This window comes from Varroa jacobsoni, unplaced genomic scaffold (genome assembly GCF_002532875.2).
Source record: "Varroa jacobsoni isolate VJ856 unplaced genomic scaffold, vjacob_1.0 scaffold_1377, whole genome shotgun sequence".
NCBI lineage: Eukaryota > Metazoa > Arthropoda > Arachnida > Mesostigmata > Varroidae > Varroa > Varroa jacobsoni.
The window spans coordinates 48,452-60,724 of NW_019214279.1; the positions used below are offsets into that span (position 1 = coordinate 48,452).

The window sequence follows — 12,273 nt, forward strand, 5'->3', positions numbered from 1 at the left end:
GAGAACTGCTTTACAGAGCAAAAAGTGTACGAGATGATTGATGACGGTCTATTAGTAGCATCATACCGTATATACACATATATAATATAGAACAAACGTCGACGCTCCCAAAAAAAATTTCGGGCCACATAGTTGGGCCGTCAAAAAATCCACTTCCACTCGGCGTCACAATCCTGAATTCACTTTGAGTCTTAGTTGTCCACAGCCTGGTGACATAGCGAAAATATTTTCTGCCAGATACTGCCTATTCCATTATATTAACAGGATGTTAACAATTATATCGATGACCTCTATTTTGTTACGGTTCATCAAAAGGCACCGTCACGCTACTACGTTACTACGGTAATCGTGTGTTGCGGGTGAATTCATCAGGACTCTGCACAAGTGTTAACAATAAGCGATGGGAGTACTAGAAAATTTGGCCTTTACTTCGTAGCGGCGCGTGAAACTGGCAGATCCGACCTCATCAGGACAGTTATAGAGCAAAGTACGAAAGAAGAGAAAACCTCTTTATGGGAATTTCGGGAATCATACTGTACTACCTTCAGTCGAATCTGATTCAGCTTGCTTTTTACCAGTCTGCTGACTTGTGCTAATCGTTGCCCAAAATAGTCGCGTTCACCTGCTTCATAGTGCTAGCTTTGGTCGACAAATTTTCATTTTCAAGGAAACATTTGATCAATATCGTATCTTTTTCTGCTCATATTGTTGTGTCGCTGATATAGAACAAACGCAGTTTTGCATTGTAGTATGTGGACGCTCCCTCTCCCTCTCGCACTCTCACTCCCACTGCCACTCCCACTCGCCCCATCTCTCTCCCTTTCTAAAAAAAAGGTAAGAAAAATGGTGATTTTTTTTGCAAATGGAGGCAGTTCTCGTAACAAATCCTTCTGGTCCCATAGTCGTCACCTAAGAGTTCTATTAGAATCCAGTAGCGTTTTTTTGTGGTTATTTGTAAATAAATCCTCGATTATATGAACGCTCTCGGTCTCCGAATAGTTATGTTTACTGTCCTATGTTTGTTGAACCGTGAATGAAACAATTTCAATAAGAACAGTGGTTAAGAGTAACAGTCAGAACCGCACTATTGCTATCGATAATTTTGGTAGTAAATGATCACGGCCGTTTGCCATCAATGTATTGTTGACTGAAAATAAAATCATCTGGTGCTAGAGTTGCTTTTTCCTTCCTTAACTGTGATACAATTGTAAGTCGGCCAAGCGGATCGGTCAACCGTCGCCTGCCGCGCATTATAGGCCATCTGCACGCGCTAGACGCTTTGGCAGTACTAACTAGCTAAGTAACAAGTAGCCAGAGAAACGCGAGCCGACCCAGTCAGTGGCGATGATGCCGGTGATATCTAATCATAGTATAATTATATGTAGCACGTGTCCAAAGGCAGCTCACGCACCATTTACGTTCAGGCGTAGATCGAACAATAGATGTAATGTCAGTAGTTGGGACGAACAAATTAAGCGGCTATGTGTTATTGTTGTTAACTTGAAAAATAGAATAGATATACTACATCTAGCTCTACGTTTTAGTCTGGATCATTTAGAGTCACGGTCCCTGTCAGACTGAACAGTACATGGATCACTTACTAAAACATATGAATGTGTGTAGCCACGAAAAGTAAGAAGGGAGGCGTTTACGCGAGGCGTACCGGTAGCGATAATTGAAGTTGAGCCGGTGATCGTTGGTAGGCTAGTGGCTCATTGCAAGTTTTCTGCGTGGCTTCTCGCATTCTGCTTGATCGAGTGTGCTTAGTCGAGTTGAGCTCTCCTCAGACTCCCGATTTCCGACGCCTGCTGGCCTGACCAGTCGTTCAGAAGAATGCTTCTCCCGCGCTGTGCTGCTATTACTACTCAGTTGCGAATGATGGCCGTGGTGATGACTCGCTATCATCTTAGAACACCACTGAACACAGAAGCCCGCTTTCGTTCGGCTTTCCGAAAAGATATGGTCATCGAAAGCCTTTGCTAGTTCAGTTCAGCTCAGAGCGTCAACACCACACCATCAGCGGCAGGGGGTCTTGGTGGCGGAGAGGCGGGCAAGCAATGAAATCGAGAGACGAGAAGGAACTATGAAATGACTAGCGCTGTTTGCTCGACCGACCGACCGGCCGGCTGGCTGGCTGGCTGGCTGGCTGGCTGGCTGGCTGTGTACAGCGATAACTGAAAATTCTTACAGCAGATAGTCACACATTGTCCGAAACTGCCGTCGCAGTAGTTTACACAAATCCCAATACCGACTGCAGACAGGCTGACATGAGCACGCTAGGGAGCCGGCACAAACTCTCAGAGACACAATGCACACCCTATCATAACCATAAGCATGAAGTATGATCGTCCGTCTGATGAAGAAGTCATTCCGTTTACTTTAGCGGTTACTTTCACAGCAACCGGCTGACACCAGCGTGTTCGTCCCTCGTCCGTACGAAAATGAGCGCCAGGGAGCGCAACTGTTAAAAAAAAATATTCATCTATTGTCGCCGCTAGACAATGATTATAGAAAAATCTTGAGAAATATTTAAACTTACAATAATTGTCCTTCTCTAGAAGGGCGGGTAGGATTCGATAGGACACTGACAGGGTGGAGTCTGTGACTAGGCCACTTTTCATCAACCTTCGGTTGACTCTTTGGTGGTCAGACATATTTGAAAGAGCATAATATCACAAATTGGTGTTGTGTATGCAAAAAGCAGCGAACTTAGCGAAGTAGCATTCTCGTAGGCGATCGATAAATATCTGATAATTTAGCTCCTGGATCTGCATCTATTTTCTCTAGAAATCTCTCTCGTCGCTCCCTGTCGCACATTTTATATATGTACAGCTATACAGGATAAGTGGATATTTGTATAAGACATAAGAGGAGTGTGAGCAAAAGTATGGTCAAAAACTGTGAACTCATGTTGACATTAAAGGGTTTAGGAGATGCAGCGGATACTTTGTACTACCACAGACTTTGTTGTAAATGCATCACACGTATGTTTATGTATCTTCACGATGATTAAATGATATTAATAAAAGCTCAAACATATGAAAATTATTTCGAACGAAGTCTATAGGTTAAGTTAATAACAAGCGACGTCCAAGGTAACGAGCAATAGTAACAAAATTTGCCGAAAAGCTAAAGAGGAGAATGAACGTTTGCAGGTGCCAGATCATTGGGATTTCGAACAATTCTGGGTTCTAATTTTACCAGCCATAGTATTAAAAGAGACATGACCAAACCTTTTTTGAATCTAACCCAGACAGACATATCTCAGATTAACTTGACAACCTCTCTGGAAACTTTCTCGGGCAGAAAATACAAAGGGAATGCAATACATATTTATGTAAAAAATAAGCGTTCCGATTCGTGATGTTACTGCTAAGTATGATCTCATGAGTACGACGAAAGCGTTAGCGTTGAGTCGCGTGAGGCGATATTCATAGACGGCTCGAATTCACCCCACCCCCCAGCCAATATTGTTGCTATTACTACTGCATTGGCAAATGTACAATCACCAGAAATGAAACAACATCCATCGATGAATCAGCAATACGCAAAAACAAATAGTTGTTAATCACCCGAACAGCTGAACACTGAACCATATCACCAGTCAGTCTCTTACATTAACAGGTTACAATCGCTAGTCGACTTCACCTGAAGCACTGCTGTTACCGCAGGACGCTGTCACCAGTTATCTATGATATTTCTGAACGTCTTACGCAGGAGCTACCGGTAGTGCTGCCCCCTTGCCCCCCCCATTTCTGCACCCCGTTTATGGCTGGTGGAACCAACAATGCTGTCATGTCGCTAGTTACTAGCAGTGACGAAAGCGCGTTTTAATGCCATTCTTTGCCTGCGCCGCCCACTTTGTACCTAGTCCTTTCGTTTTTAGTTTTCTCCTCACGCTGGCCTGCTACAAGCAGCGCCTGTGACATCGCAGGCCACCCTCGGTGGCAGGCGTTTAATGCTGCTATCTGCCCTCATGTGACCTCGTCCCACCGTTTACCCTTTTCACTACTACGGCTACGTTTGACACTGCGTATTACATCGACTTTGGCCACTACAAGTCTTGGTCGGAGTCCGATCAGCGTGCTCGGATCTATCCTCATGTCTATTTGACATCGCCCCCTGCATAACAGCCACAAGCGGCGGCAGCAGCAGCAACGCCACTGTGTGCGCGTTCGCACTTAATGCGTCCTTCCCAATAACAACGCTGGTATTACCAACATTGTGACCTCCGACGTCAAAATTGCTTACTTCGACGACGAATTTCGGTCTCATGATGCTCTCTTTTCAACTACAATGTTAACAAATATCGCCGATACTGTACTATATCCAGCCTATAGAGAGTTTTTCGTGATGTTATCAAGATAAACACGGTGTGGTGTCACTTTTTTTTCTATCTGTAAAAGTTGCTCAGTGAAATTGCTACATGTATTACTTAATATCTGCTGTAGAGCATATTGATGATAAAACTCATGGGATCGTAACTCGTATTTTTATATGCGTTTTTATAGAGGATATAAGAATTTATTCGCACACGAGAGCAAACGCATATTGACTTCTATATAGAATTGGAAGCGCGACTCTCATTGCTACTGATAATTTAAAAAAAATTAGCTCAATAAAGAGCAAAGGTCGTGTCCTGCCTCGAAGTTAGGACTCTTTGTAAAAAGATTTCGTTTGGGATCTTGTTTGCTCGCACATTCCTCGAAGCATAAGTGTTACGTTTGCATTGAAGGGTAGACGCGAAGTTAGCGCAAGACGCAAAACGTTCACGGTTGCGTATTATAGAGCAGTGGCCGGCTATTTAGTTATCTTTAGCCTGTGGAGGTTAGCTCTAGTTCGCTATCGCTCTTATCGTTAGTACAATCAACTGAATACACGGCATATAGACTGGCAATAGCGTTTATGATCGCAGTAGAGTATCATACCCCAAACGTGTGCATTAATGATAATAGTGGTACTTTCAATCCGCTCAAGTGGTGACTACAGCGTCCGGATTTGGCAGGACCTATGGAATTGTCCTCGTTGCTGCTGCTTCCTTGTCGGTAGTTCAGCTATAATTGGAATATTACTAAACAGGAAACCGATCTTCAGCCGCTCGAAGCTTTAGATTCAATGGAAATAACGGCAAAGGTAATCGTAAGCTTACGTACATCGACATAATCGTTTGTTGAGCTAGTGTACATATATATATATACATATATATTTGTCTGTACACAATCTCATCTAATGACCTTATCAGATTCCCTAGAGCAAAGCTGTTCCGTATGAAAGGGAAGACAAAAGCGCTGTCTGAGCACGTTACTAAGTTTGAGCGGTAACAAATTGGCGGCCCTCGGCGTTACAATGGCTATCGCCCTGCTATCGATTTTACGAAGGATTATTTTAGACCATGGTATTACCGATTATTATCGAATAACACTGTTGTTTCATCCACCGGCAACGGTAGAAGGAACTTTTCACATAAAAGAAAATATTTTGCCAATTACAAGGATCATACCGCTTGGCTTCTTACTATCTCTCAAATCCTTATTCACCTGCAAGAGTTAAACTAAATTGTCCCTCGAACTGCGGCAATCATTCCACAGTTTGTATTCCGCTCAATGCGTCGCGTAACGCAAAAAAAAGGCAGAATCCTAGGACAAAATTCATGTATAATGTTTCATTTGATCACACGTATTGAATAGCGTGATTCGAAAACGACAAAAAAATGCATAAGACTATAAGTGAAACGTTCTGAAACGGTGGTGGTCTAAACGCCGTTAAGTCCCTATTGCATTGTATCAAGATTTCGGTGGTGATTCGTGACTATCGCTGTTATGATCGACAGCGTCGAGTATAAGGTTAAAAAACCTAGTGGTGAATAGTAGTAGCAGTAGCAGGACGGCCGTCTGAGCCAATCGGGACGGCGACCGGGGCAACACACGCGATAGTGTTTACATGCCACGTCTTTTCACTACAATATAGGTAACGAAGGTCGTCACTCGTAAATTTAAGTAATGTGCCAGTCAGTACTTCGACTTGACTGTAGTAGCATTAATAGTAACTGTTTTTTTTTTTTCGGGAAGAACGGCATCGGCATATCTATCAGGGGCAACATCACTTCAAACAGGCATGTAGACGACGAGCAAGAGGTATATTTCTCGTCTCGCTGCGTCATTGAATCACTTCCCTTTCGTAACCTGTTTTAAATCAACTTTCTAAATAACATGACAAGCAATGACAATGTCTAGAAGCTTAGATATATCTGAATATCTTTCCTAAATTAGACTCTGCCGTTTTTACGTCATCGTCACCATCATTATAATTAGCGGCGGAGGCAAATATATTGTTATCGATGTTTACACATATTAACTTTTCCTGGTTAAACAACGGATCTACATAACGGAAGAAAAAGAAATTAACTATAATTGTACCGATAAAAACAGCACAAATTCACTGCTAGTACGCAACGAAGCACGATTTACGCTTTAACACGCTTAAGGGATGTCTAGTAGCTGATCTGAAATAGCTGATATATTTATTTAGTCGATTGTTCAGACGTTTTCAGGCAAGGACCAGACGACGCCCATGAACGCAAACTGGGCGCAGATAAACTGACAGACATTTTTTTGCTTGTTCGTAGCATTTATTTTAATTTCAGCTTAGGTTATATATGGATTAGATGATACGAGCGTTCCGCTTTATTGTGACCCGAATTATGAGTTCAAATATGATTCTTCTATATAATCGATTTTGATTGCGGTTTCTTTGGAACTGACCGTGACAATGATCGTACAATCTGTTATTTTATATCAAAGTTGTGTTTCCGACGCCAGTCGTTCCTCTAGTGGGCAGCATGGGAGCGGTAATGAAATACAATAATTGCTATTGAACACTCGGTGTTAATTTCAGATGCGTTGCCAGTAACCGCACAAACGCAAAATACAATAGCGTGAAGCTTATCATGGAAAATTAAGCCCAAAAACGCGATCGCAAACGGTACTCTGCTATGAATAGTTTCTCATCTCGGTCCAGAGCCTGAATCTAAACTTTGACTTTCGAAAATATTACTTTAATTACCCTGTATATTGCCGAACGCTAAATAAAGTACCACAAAGTAAACCAACAATGAAGTGAAACAATTGCATTCTTTTCAGTCTGGCCTAAACTAAAGGCGGCATACTTGTCAAACTGGTCGTCATGTGACACGAGCGTATTGTCCCAAGCGATACAGATACTCCAATTTATATGAAAACGTAGATACTTGTACTCCACTAGACGAGTAAGCAAGTTATATGAGAACGGCTGTGGGTGGGTAGACCTGGGTCTCACAAAAGTTGGCTTTCAGTGAAAACTTCCACACCACAAACATCTCACATTTCTAGGAGAACCACAACTATAACATTCACTTACTCCAAGGGAAACTTAAATACATAAAAATCTCATATTTCAGCGACGCAGAGAAGGCTCGGAGGAGAAAGCTAACAAGCATACGGGTCCAATCAACAGTAAAGAACACCTAAGTAAATGAGGACGTAGCCACCTTCGGCCGACGCACACTCAAATGAACCTACCTCGGATAGCCTAGCGATCGGGGCGACCGAACTCCAACAAACAGCGATGGCAGCACCAAGCAGCTGCGGCCAACTATTGTCCTACTTGCATCCTCTACAGGAGAGCAACAACAGGAGCAGCCTTGGTTATGCTTTTATCTTTCCATAAAAGTGGATAGACAAAAGGTAAACAGGCGGCAGTAAGAAAACGAAAGAGTTCAATGGTCCTTCGCTGATAGAAAAAGCAGTGAATGCAAGTACCACCATTAACTAGCTAAGACACGCAGGTGGCTTCTTCTTTCAATTATTATCCTGTATATGTAAAATGATAAATTGCGATCATCAGCCAATCTTTTTTACTAGCTCAATTATCTCAACTTTGCTTTTCCCGTACCCTCTCCTCCTCTGGCGACAGATTCAGTGGATTGGCCAAATCGCAAATACGAGTATGCCGTCGCTGCTGCCCTACCGCTCTATCTCATTTCCCGATATTATGCTAGGCATAATACGCCAGGGTGCTCGCCGTGGACATGGAACCTCGCATACTAGCTCTGGATAGCTCTATTGACGTTAACTATGCAGCTATATGTAGTGAGTGAACCAGGCCAAAACTAGCCCTAAGGCCTGAGCTATCCGCCCAACGAGCTAGCGGGGTTAGTGCCATGCCTCCTGGCCGGGCGTGACAGTGTAGCACAACAAGCAGCTACGCGAGACCTGCCAGGCAGGCCGTCCTTGTTGCCTTCGCTTTACTTCTCTGTCAAAACAATCGATACATCCAGCGACCCTTGCCGCCATCATTGTTAGATTGAAACGAGCGATGGCTGTGTACTCATTTATATTTTAAGAAACTCACATATACACCGAACGGGCTCACTGGGGATACCCGGCGTGCACACTGTAATCGCACACAGACGCACCTACTATAATGAGACGGAAAGCGACACTACATCATCTGAGACCCACTGTCACTTAGGCGACGTCCATTTACGAGGACCAACGAAGCTTCATTGCTATTTCTAGACACTCGAATCTGCAGACATGTACACACATTCAACGACTGAACATCTTACCAATTCGATGCGTTTTCTATGCACGGATTTATAAGGCGTAACAAAGAGCTACTACGAGCCTCGTTACCAGTTCGCTGAGTTCTTACACTCGTAATATGTGTCATATTAACTATTACTCGAACGTTAACTATACTTCTTCTTCTAATAACATTCGTCGCTATGGTAAACTCTTTTTATAGCTATGGCCTTTCTGCTTATAACAAGACGGCAGTGTGAGCTTCTTGACTAATAGTTGCCGCGTCAACCATCACGCTATTAAATTGTTAGCAATCGCTTTTAAGATGCAAACACAACTGAATAAACGCGAACTGTTTTTTTGGATGGTGTATAATCATGATTTCCAGAAGAAAGAACGCTAAGTCTTACGTCGGATATTGCCGTCCGGCATTGCTTCAGACAGCTACGGCTCAAGACGGAGCGAAGTGTATCTGCACACCGTCGATTTTTAGTCTAAACTGTCGAATTACGTGACTTCAAGATAAGTACGCAAACACGTCAGCACTGCGTCATTACAAGGACCGTTTCTGGGGGGGGATACCAGAAACTTTATCTACCAGATGTGTATCTGACTGTCGTGATTATTACTACGATCAGCGCGTGTACGAAGTCACTCTTTGTAGATACTAGTTATAATACTGCATGCAAAATGCACTCAAATTTTTACTGAATTCTTATTTTAATATAGCGAGATACTTTTATATATTGTTTAGTGTTAGGACGACAGCGTTAATGGTTAAGGTACAACCAGGATTCGGATAAACGAATAAAATAGCGAGGACAGAAACTGGGCGAAGTTTTACGTGTTATTATGGGCTGTCTGCATAAATCAATTGGATTGTGTGTTCACTGTGACAAATCATATCGTCCTACAAACTAGTGAAAAGGCTTCTACAACCAATTTATATAGAAATATATAGAATGAGCGCAAGCATCAAATAGTTGTCTACTTATGCAGGTCATGACGACTATTTCAGAACACCCACAAAGCGTTTGGGAAAGGAGGCTGGTTCTGTCGCTCGCTGTTGTCGTTGATAATGGTTTTAGCCGTGCGCACTAATGGTAGAAAGAAATGTTGACAGTTTCGCCGTATTAGTAGAGGGGGGTTGTCGAGGGACGGCACGATGGGTTCATTTAACATACAAGCACGGGCGACGCACACTGCTTACAAACCTGGGGTCTTCTGACGGAACACTCGATATCTTCATATATTTGTTAACACTGAGTTTCCAGCTAAACCGCTGAACCTCAACAGCGCCACATGATCATGCGGAATCATTGCTACATTTAAATTTCAATCGAGAACAACACGCTCATGTCGTAAGAGAAAATATTTACCGAATGTAGCGAACGCAGTTGCTGCTGATGCCGTGAAAATCGCGATGTTACAATCAATTGAAACCGTAGTTCGGCCAAACGGTACCGATCGGAACTGGTACGCTCTTTTCTGCCGTTCCTTTGTGTTTTTACTTGTATAAATGTGCGTTGTGGAAATAATAAACCAAGCGGACAATGAAATATCTCGACGCCGGAGTCAGCCACAAAGTAACGATTAATAAATAGCATATTGGCCCATCGCGTGTATGGTAATCTGAAGATTTTTTAAAGCGAAATACACAATTGGCTCACATACGGCTGTAAATACACCTAAGCATAGCATGATTCCGATTGGTTTCAGATCAGGGTGATATATAGCAGATTGTTTTGTTACGATGGTACATTTCTCAAAACAGACACGATAACCGGGTCACTCTACGTTTTATGTCCTGATAGAGCATCAGCACTATGCTCTTCCAGCCCAGCGAACGGGTGAACTCTCTGGAGAACCATGCCAGCCCGCAGCCATCTGTTCTGCATGGGTGGTAAACCCCATAAGGGTCATTCATTGGGGGATGACCATTTAATTTCGAATTGTGAAAACTGAAAATCCCATAATAGAAAAAAGCGAAGATAATAACTTTCGTGTGTATATCTGCTATTCATCAACAATATCAGCGACTAACGACAGGAAAGCCAGAGCGCATTAAACGACTTACTTTGGGGAGCTATGAATGATCTATTATGAGGGGTGTTAACGGACATACGAAGTATCGAGATGCCCCATCCTTTCTTTGTCTCTCCCTGCTCGTATGTAGAGTTGGCATTATTTCTCCTGCAGCTTATTCGCAGCTTTTATTCGTCACTGTTCAATAGTCGGGCGCGAAGAACACCGATGCAAATAATGGCTGGTTGTGATTCCGGACGAGTACGAAGCCGGAAAAACCGGGCATGAGGGAAATCAGTAGACGCAACGACCAACTGAAGACCCAGCATTCGCAGCAGCAGCAGCAGTAATTCTGACTTTATCAGTTCGGATGTCAGAAATGATGGAAGGTAGAAGCATGCGCCAAGCGGTTGACGGATCCGGTGCAAGGGCAAGCGGCACTAGCATCCGCTGCTAACGTCGTTGGCCTGTTGGCACCTATGATAGTAGAAGGCTTTTTTACTTTTTTTTCAAACACTTTTCATGGTAAAACCAATAACCGCAACGGCAATAGCGTCTCGCATTATTGTTGCCAGAATCTTGTCCTAGTCTAGCCCTGCTCAATTCAAGACAGCAAAATTAGGTAGGACAAATCCATTGTATCTTACACACACGCAGAGTGACGCTTTTACCCCTCTCCACCCAAATCATATGTCTACATAAGAATATGTAATCTTAATAACAATACAATCAGATCGAACGTTTTACCGACTCATAGAAGCAAAAATATTTGCCTATCTTTTCTCTTGCCATGGAACCCTGTTTCTACTTTCCATGTCACTAATACGTATCATTATTCTGCCGGCACACGCAATTTTGATAGTTTAATTTCTTGATTACGACAGAGTCAACGACTCTGAACACGTGACACCGACTTTTACCAACGGCGCAGAGCCGTTTACATTAATCAGTTCATGGAAATTATCCATGTGTTTTAGTTTTCAACATGTAAAATTTCCGCTTGTAACACATGTTCTAGTTGAAACCTCCGTACCAGAGTATATGTTCGAATTACAGTAATCATTCACATTTACGTCTGAAGTCCTTACCTGTACCATGAGGGAGGAAAGCGTCTCTATAACGGATATTATGAAAAAATGTACTATTACTAGCGTATAACCAGTTTATCTGTTCGGAGTTGACCAAAACTTTCTAGCGAATCGGGAGAGTCCTCTGCTTTCAGAGCTGACGGGGTAATAGAGCATAGACCTGCTGCTGCTTTTGCTGTTGATATTTATAGAAAGAATAGCTTTGAGAGCAGCAGTCGAAACAGGGGTCTCTCCCCGTGCCTCCTACTGAGCAATGACGGTACAGCAGCAAACGCGATTGACGGGTCACTTCGATGCGACTAGCGCCTGCTTCTGCAGTTACATCGTTTATGCCTATTGTATTTAGTCTTTGACCCATCAAAACCGTGGGTCTCACCCCACTCATACAGACTGCATTCCCGATGCTCGGCTTAGTCGATAGATGGACAGACAAGCAACTGAACGAACTCCGCCCCGCTGTGAGGACCAACAACTTCTTCGTCAAATTGGGGGAGATAGCTGACATCATCAACAGACATCGACAAACAGAGATAGAAAAGAACGGAGACAGAGGCTTACAAACCTCCCAAGCGAACGAGCGAGCGAGCGAGCGAGCGACC

At 43.1% G+C, this 12,273-nt stretch overlaps 1 protein-coding gene and 1 long non-coding RNA gene across 2 annotated transcripts in view; one reads left to right on the top strand and one right to left on the bottom strand.

Annotated features, from left to right (window-relative positions):
- Positions 1-12,273, bottom strand: part of LOC111269309 (AT-rich interactive domain-containing protein 5B) — a 66,504-nt gene that overhangs the window by 5,421 nt on the left and 48,810 nt on the right. The gene's annotated exons all lie outside the window — the stretch shown is intronic.
- LOC147752265 (uncharacterized) lies at positions 4,856-7,115 on the top strand. Its single transcript, XR_015314545.1, has 2 exons — positions 4,856-5,133; positions 6,895-7,115. It is a non-coding gene; the product is annotated as an uncharacterized LOC147752265 (long non-coding RNA).